Source organism: Gymnoscopelus microlampas (genome assembly GCF_963454915.1).
Source record: "Gymnoscopelus microlampas genome assembly, chromosome: 9".
Classification (NCBI taxonomy): Eukaryota; Metazoa; Chordata; class Actinopteri; order Myctophiformes; family Myctophidae; genus Gymnoscopelus; species Gymnoscopelus microlampas.
The window spans coordinates 25,422,467-25,430,322 of record NC_139946.1 but is presented as its reverse complement, the minus strand read 5'-3'; positions in this window follow the sequence as shown (position 1 = coordinate 25,430,322).

The window sequence follows — 7,856 nt, the reverse complement described above, 5'->3', positions numbered from 1 at the left end:
ATAAGTGTCTCATAATGGAGGAGAGTGAGCTAGCGCGTCTTATCTTTTTGATCAGCAGTGAGGGGCTTTAAGATGCCTTGATACAGAGATGATAATGACGGGGAGTTCAAAGCCAGAGGTTCAGTGACGGATGGTTATCGGTGAAGGATTACATTATTAATCAGTCCGCTTTGTAAAACGATGTCTTGTGGAAACGGTGGGTTTGTCTCCCAACGATTTACCTTGTGGGATTTATCACAGGCCAAAACGAGGGGTGAGGTAGAGATATGGGCGTACCGATGACATCAGGGACTTTGAGAGTAGCGTAGTTCTATGTACCCCTCTGACAAAGTGACATTGATACAGACAGACAGATAGACAGACACTGAGTTGGTTTGGCAAGAGAGACCAAAAATGTAACAATCATTCTGGGCCCAAAACAAAGGAGGTCAACATTAACAAACAGCACGACTGACCTACAACCAAAATGAGACATGAGGGTAATAAAGGCTACAACTCTGGAACATATAGTGGGTGATCAGTCCACTCTCACACAAAAGGGGGATACACTAGGACATAACATTTAGACAAATCAACAATAACGACAACCTAAACCAATACAATACTAACTAACATTAACTAATGAAAATACAATGCAACTGAAATATCCCAAACACATTTGTTCAAAAACCTAATAATAAATGTAAATAAATAAACGGCCTGTCCCTCCCTATAGTGCAGATGGAACATAGTGCAGTCCAATTTCCCCATCAGCTCATTTCAGCAGATGTGAAGCAGCTGGTCTCTCTTTCCTTGCCAGCCAATTGCCTCCAGCAGCACCCCACAGGTAACTCAAAGAAAACTGAATCAACTTAAATGCAAATTAGATAACTCACAGATAAAGCAACTTAACAATAAACTATGTTATTTGAACTGGTTCTGTGTGTAGTCATTTATGCTTGTATTATGTAGTGCTGAAAAGCAATCAAAATTAATAAACCAAAACAAGAAACGTTTCCGCCATGTATTGCCAACTTAATGTGTGGCTGCTGTGTGTGACTGACAGACCGACAGACAGACAGACAGACAGACATCCTCTTTACAAAAGAGCATAGCAGTGACGGCCATTTTGTTTACCGGCTCTGGTTCCACACATGTAAGAATGAAAGATAATATTTCAATAATATCATTTGACACAGAATCAAATGTTATATGGTCATGATTCACCAGGAGCCCTGATGGCTTGGTTCCAGGCTTAAAATAATTAATATAAATATTTTCGGAAATCTCTATGGGCTGAATGAATGGACTTACTATCTGTGGAACCGCTGTGAAATCGCTTCGTGGCTCAACTAACTTTATTGACCTGCTATATAACAGCTACGAGATTGATGTGTGACTGTAATGTTGAAATGGAGGCGATCGTTCAACATGATCTCATGCCAAAGCCATCAGATTTGAACATAATGTCCAAAGAACAACTAGCCTACGTCAGCTTACCTCAAATCCAAAATGTGGGCCTTGTCGACTCAACCCGCCAGGCCTTCTCTTGGCCACAAAATAGCGTATTACCCACCTCTAACGCTAATGTTTTGGTGCTCTAACTGTGTGTGTGTGTGTGTGTGTGTGTGTGTGTGTGTGTGTGTGTTTCACACCTAATTACACCAGCTAGGTATGGGAGGAATGCATGGCGCACATACTTGTGTAAATGCTCAGCGTTAACCCCCCTCTGTCGTCACGGCGTGGCTGGGGGCGGGGTCGCATATGACAGGGGACAACAACACAAGGACGGACGACTGTCACACTGAAGGTATGCTGGGCAATCACTGACATTCAGAGAGGTGAAATTTGATTGCATGTCCCCTGGGGGCCCTACGTTGAATGGAAGCCCTCCCAGATTCTCCTTGGTGGGGAGAGAAGTGGGCAGAGCTTTTACTGGCCGCGAGGTCACGCTATTTACTAGCTCCCTATAACCCAATGATTCCCAACCTGTGGGCCTGGGCCCACTGGCGGCCCGTAAGGATATTGCAAGTGGCCCCCCCAAATAATTGGCAAAACACTACGATTTTAAGGATAATACAACGTTAATGTTGTTTTTAAATTGCATGGTATGTATGTTTTTCTCTTTAAAACCTTGATACAGATACATAAAGGAACTTAATGAATACTATGTTATTGTTCCATTCATCCAAGTGGGCCCAGATCCATAAAAGGTTGGGAACCACTGCTCTAACCAACTCTCACTCTGATGGGTTCCTGTCGTGCGGTCGGCCTTCATAAAGTGGGCTCATTCAAACAACATTTACCCACACAGCGAACTGTCCAGTTCAGGAGCATCCCGTTTTTATTTGCTCGTACAAATGTCTCCCAGAGGCAACGTTGGCTCATAAAGAGAAAGACAGAGAGAAAGAGACCTGTAGCCAGTTGACGAACATGGCTGACAGAAGCATGGTACCCACGCCGGGGTGAGGGAGAAGGGAGGGTGGGGGTTAGTGTCTCTGGAGTGGATTAGGAGAACGGCCTGTTCTCTGTTGGGAAGGAGAGACAGCAGGCCTTGTCAAACAAGATAAAAGAAATGGAAGGGATCTGGAGAGAGAGAGAGAGAGAGAGAGAGAGAGAGAGAGACAGACAGACAGACAGAGAGACAGAGACACAGAGAGAGGGAGAATGAGTCATAAAGAGGGAGAGGGATGAATAGAAATGTCTCTTGTCTTTAACCTGCAGCACACCAGAATCCCTTATAGACCTGGTACCAGAGATGAAACATCACATGCAATAATGATGGAACGCTGACGAAAGACGGAGAGTGGGAGAAAGGGAGAGAAAAGAGAGAGAGTGAGAGGGGCGTCTGACAAGAATATAAACTGTAGATGGTATAGAACAGACCGACAGGGGGAAACACATGATGTAAAGGGAGAGAAGTGACAGACTAGAGTTTTTAGATCAGTGTTTGTCTGTATGTGTTTAGGCCTTCTGGACAGTATACTGTTGCTGTTGGCCAGAAACCTCTTATCTCCATATTTTAGCTTTTTGTGTTTTTTTTGGTAAATTAATGCTCTACTTGATCATACTACAGCATCACACGAAAGTATCAAAAATAGCATTGCTTCGTGCCCTGTTTCGAGCTTGCAGATCGATCTGCTAACTTGTTTTTATATTTATGCGTTTGAATCCTGAAAAGTAACAGTCTTGGACATAATGAGGTTTCCACCTGACAGAGATGCCATAGTGTCTGTATGTCCCATGTTCACTATGCACATGACATCACAGAACAGAAATTGAAAACCGTGCCAGGTGTAACTCATAGCACAGAATAGGTATACACCCCATGAAACTGCACTGAAGCTGATGATTCCTTTACCGACTGAGCATGCAGCACCATTGCCCTGCCCTAGAGTAAGGTCAGAATGGCTTTTTACATTCAGAAGGCCATGTGGAGCAACTTTGTCTCTGATATGAAAAAGTTAGAAAACATCATGAATTCATAAGACGTACAACTCAAGTAGAAAGCTTTATTTAGGCGCAATCGTTGCCTCCCGGGATTTAGTCGAGCTCAACCGCTGAGATCCTTGTTGTGTTTGGTTCATGAAAGATAATGAGTGTTACCACCATGGTTTACTCGCTGCATTTTAAGATCCTGCATCAGTCTACACAGTCGTGGTTTTAACGAGCGCCTTGGTCGGGTGCTTTCATCGTCAGCGGAGTGTAGCTACTTCCAGACACTCGGAAGGGCCCTGGGGATGCTACCAGGAGGAACGACCAGACACAAGCCCCGATACGGTCGGCGGAGGAGAGACGTTCCTTCAAAATAGACAGAGGCCCGGGAGAGCTAGAGGCCCTTTGAGGGAAAAAGGTACTGAGCCATTTCAGATAAGAGGAAATGAGAGACGCAGACTGAGGAGACGGAGACATTAGCAAGCAGAGGACAAGGATGTGCACACAGACACACAGCACAGCCGGATACACGTTAAAGGAGCACTTAACACATTTTCAGCCCATCTTGATATTATTCGTCGTCAATAATGCTTATTCTTTTTTTTTTATTTTTTTTTTTTATAATTTTTATCCCACGATTTTGTAACCCACATTTTTTCACCCAGTGCCAATTGCCTATGTAATCCTGGGCACTACCTACCCTCTGCCAGCCTAGGGAGAGCCCAAGCTGAAGCTCATGCCTCCTTCAATGCATGAGGAGCAAGCAGGCCGCTTCTTATCATAATAATGCTTATTCTAAGGTGGCACCATTCATAGAGTCATAGAGTAGGGCTGTGGACAGGTTTGGTCATTTAAACAAGAATTTAAACTTGAACAACATATATATTTTTAGGCCATTTTGTGGTGCCACAGATAGAAAACCCATTCATTTTTCCCATGGAGATTTCTGAAAATATTTATATGAATTATTTTAAGCCTGGAACAAAGCCACCCAGGCTCCTGGTGAATCAGGGCCATAAAACATTTGATTCTGTGTGAGAAATATTTGGTTTATTTATTAAATATAGTATATAACATCATTAAATATTCAAATACTTTTTGGCCACAAAATGGCCGCCACTGCTATGCCCTATAATTTTCCAGGAAGAGAAAAGCCGTAGTTTCTATTGCGTTGTGAGCTTGTAGATTTTCAGTGAAAGCTTTCCCCACAATAACAGAAAACAGAAAATATACTAGTATAGAGCCCAGAGGGACGCATTGTGAGCTTGTAGATCGGCTATTTTCAAATCGCTGAAATGTGTATAGGGCTGGCGTGGTTAATGTATGTTTTGTAATAATCCAAATCAACAAAGTAACTAGTAACTAGTAACTAAAGTTTTCAAATAATTGTAGTGGAGTAAAAAGAACAATATTTGCCTCTGAGATGTAGTGGAGTAGAAGTAAAAGTATTAAAAATTGGAAACACTACAGTGAAGTACAAATACCTCAAAATTTAAGTACAGTACTTGAGTAAATGTACTTAGTTACTTTATACGCCACTGTGCACAAACACACAGGAGGAGGCATATGCAGCTACACATGCACAAACACACACAGGAGGAGACATATGCAGCTACACATGCACAAACACACACAGGAGGAGGCATATGCAGCTACACATGCACAAACACACACAGGAGGAGGCATGTGTGCATGTCTGCAGCGGTTCAGGGGTTGCAGCGTGGGGTCAGAGGTCACATATTGAGTCTGTCCTCACACGGCCGTCCGTCTGTGACGCCTTTGAAGGCCCTCGTCCATCATGGTGGGGAGTCCTGCATGTCAAAACCAAGACCTCGTGTAACAAGGACCATCCTGCACATCCTGTGTGCGTGTGTGTGTGTGTGTGTGTGTGTGTGTGTGTGTGTGTGGTGTGTGTGTGTGTGTGTGTGTGTGTGTGTGTGTGTGTGTGTGTGTGTGTGTGTGTGTGTGTGTGTACTTGTGATGGCCAAATGTCCTCACAAGTATAGTACAATTTGAGAGATAGACATTGTATATGGACAATTTTCCTGGTCCTCACAAAATAAATTGTTGTTTTTATGTTTTCTTTTAGCTAGGCTTACAGTTAGGGTTGCAGTTATGCCAATTTATAAAAGTTAGTTATGTGATGATGTCATGCAATGGAACTAGCTGATTTACAACCTCTGTGACATGTTGGGAGCTTGTAGATCGCCTGTTTTCAGTGTATGTGTGAGTGTGACACTGGCGTGAACTAAGTATAACTGAGGTTTTAGTCTTAGGGTTAAAAATGGAAGGTCTGAGCTGAACAGGCAGTCATACACCACCGTCTGCAAACTGTCTCCTCTGTCAAGCTGTCGCACCCAGCCAGCCAGCCGCTGTTCCAACTTTGTTACTCAGTTTCTTCGGTGGTATAGCCTCTCACGCCAGACAACTAGTCCACAATCTTCCAATGCTATTGCAGTGGTTCTCAAACTTTTACATGTCAAGGACCCCCAAAATGTTATGTATTTGGCTGCGGACCCCCATCTCAAAAATATTTTGTGGCAGGGATTTAAAAAAAAAATTGGCACTCGGTGCCGTGCTATGAGCTTGTGTATCTGCTATTTTTGAATAGCCAAAGTATAAAATATGGTTAAAGTGGTTAAAATGATTGTGACGCTTTATTAACTAATTTTGCTGGGGACCCCCTGGTACCCCCCCAAGGACCCCTGGGGGTCCACGGACCCCACTTTGAGAACCAATGCTATAGAGTCTGTAACCGTCCCCTGAAACCTACAAACAGAACTATCAGCCGTTTATCATTTTTGTTCAATAAATCATATTTCAAAATATCTTTAAAATATATTGTTGAATTTCCTTTTCTGCTAAACAGCAAGCTATTGTGCTTTGGACTAATTTGATTTCCAGTAGGACAAATACACGACTCCAAAGTGTGTGCAGCGCTTGCGTTGCACAGACTCCACGGCAGAAGCATTTGAAAATGGCATGATCCAACAGTCTGTCTCCAGAGACTACTTTGGTGGTGAATGAAAAGGGCCCCTAGCTCTCCTCTCCCGTTTACACACACCTAATTGCTTTTCTTTGTTTGCTTCCCTTCCATACAGTGGTGGAAAAAGTACATGTACTTAGTTACTTTCCACCACTGCTTCCATACTACTCAGAAAGGTGCTTTTCCCTTCCTTTTCGAGTCTATCTGAACTGTCTCCTTGCTATCATCACATCGGGAGACCACCCCCCCCCCCCTCCCTTTTAGCGAATGGTTGATAAGACCCGGTGATGATGACGGAGCAGAGATAGCATCCTTCACCGGCCTGTTTGCAGCCACACACACCGCTTGATCTACGACACACGCTTGTAAAAGCTGTGTTTATACTCGGTTGCCGGCAATAGCAGAACTTCAAGCTTGCGCCGTGTCTCAGACTCGCAGCTGCCGACGTGTTGTGAGCTTGTAGATCGGCTATTTCCGGTGCGCGACAGACACTGGTGCGCAACTGAAGTATATGTCCAGGACCCCTCCCATGCTCTGATGGATGAGCTGCAGAGATTCACTGATTGCCTTCTCCACGATCCACACCACTGACTCTCACTCACTCACTCACTCACTCACTCCACTGCAGTGGTTCTCAAACTGGGGTCCGGGGACCCCCAGGGCTACTTGAGGGGGTTCCAGGGGGTCCCCAGCTAAATTTGTTTATACAGCATTACAATCATTTTAACCACTTTATCCATTTATACGTTGGCTATTCAAAAATAGCAGATATACGAGCTTATACATCTGCTATTTTTTAAAATGTTTTGGAAAAAATATATTCTGGAGGTCCCTGGCATGAAACCTTTTCAGGTGGTGGTCCGCGGCCAAATACATATCAATTTGGGGTACCTTGACATGAATACGTTTGAGAATCACTGCACTGTCCCATACTCCCCTCCAGCTCTCACCCTCTACCAACCCTATCCCCTATACCCTCAAGTACATTTACTCAAGTACTGTACCTGAGTACAATTTTGAGGTTACGTTTGACTTTCCTTGAGTATTTCCATTTTTCTGTACTCGCTATACTTCTACTTCACGACATATCAGAGGCAAATATTGTACTTTTTACTCCAATACAATTATTTGACAGCTTTTCTATAGTTGCTCTGTAGATTTAGATTATTATTACAAAACATACATTAACCACTTATGCTCTTTTTTATACTTCGGCTATTCGAAAATAGCAGATCAGCAAGAGCTTGTTGTTCTGCTATTTTATTTTTACTACTTTTTACTGTTATAGGCTACTGTAAGTATATCTCGATGCCAATACTTTTGTACTTTTGTAAGTAAAATTATGAGTACAGGACTTTTACTTGTAACAGAGTATTTTATATTGCAGTCTTGGTACTTTTACGTAAAAAGAAATCGGAGTGCTTCTTCCACTACTGCCCCTCTCTCTCCTCTCTGA